Source organism: Ochotona princeps, chromosome 24 (assembly GCF_030435755.1).
Source record: "Ochotona princeps isolate mOchPri1 chromosome 24, mOchPri1.hap1, whole genome shotgun sequence".
Taxonomy (NCBI): domain Eukaryota; kingdom Metazoa; phylum Chordata; class Mammalia; order Lagomorpha; family Ochotonidae; genus Ochotona; species Ochotona princeps.
Window position 1 is genome coordinate 6,790,562 of NC_080855.1, and position 1,042 is coordinate 6,791,603.

The window sequence follows — 1,042 nt, forward strand, 5'->3', positions numbered from 1 at the left end:
CCTCCCGGCCAGCGTCCGCCCGTCCTCCCTGCCCCGTCCTCCCGGCCAGCGTCCGCCCGTCCTCCCTGCCCCGTCCTCCCGGCCAGCGTCCGCCCGTCCTCCCTGCCCCGTCCTCCCGGCCAGCGTCCGCCCGTCCTCCCTGCCCCGTCCTCCCGGCCAGCGTCCGCCCGTCCTCCCTGCCCCGTCCTCCCGGCCAGCGTCCGCCCGTCCTCCCTGCCCCGTCCTCCCGGCCAGCGTCCGCCCGTCCTCCCTGCCCCGTCCTCCCGGCCAGCGTCCGCCCGTCCTCCCTGCTCTGTCTCCTGCCAGCATCTGCCCATCTTTGCCATGTCTGTGTGTTTGTGTGCTCCCAGACCGCTGGCAGAGCTGTGGGCACCCAGTAGTGCCATGCTGACTGGATTACCCAAGCGTGGCGTTCAGGCCCCTGGCTGAGGCAGACGTGGACTCAGGGCAGCCTCGGGCGCGGCGGTGGGATGGGGACGGCCCGGCCCTGGATTGGGCGTTAGGAAGGGCTGTCTGTCAACGTGTTTCTTGGTGGCATCTCCCGCCTCTGGCTGTCGCCACTGCCTAGAGGTGGTGTGATGTTTCGCAGATGTTCCTGGGGGGTTGGATGAGGGAGGAGTTGCTTCCGGGTCTCCAAAGGCCCCTGCACAGGGGACGTGGCTGCCGGAATGTCCCTCTGAGCACGGCTGCCTTCCCACGGACTGGTGCTCCCCACGCACAGTCGCTTCGGGCCCTGTGGTCACTGGGCAGCGGACTACCGAGGGAGTTAGCCTGAGGAACTGCCGGCCTGCCTGGCTGGCGGCCCAGGCCTCTACTGTTGCAGGTGCTGCTCTCTGGCTGACCCTTGGCCTTGGTGAGGCCCTGCCGGCAGCCCCTGCAGGTCCCTTGGAGCCCCTTCAGGTTGTGTGCTGCGTGAGAGGGGGCTTGGAGCAGCAGGGAGGGTGGAGGAGCAGGCCCCGTGCCCACCTCCTGCCGGGCAGCTCCGTGGCCCACGTATGTCCCTGAGTCACCCGGTGGGCAGGAGGCTGGGCCGAGTCTCGCG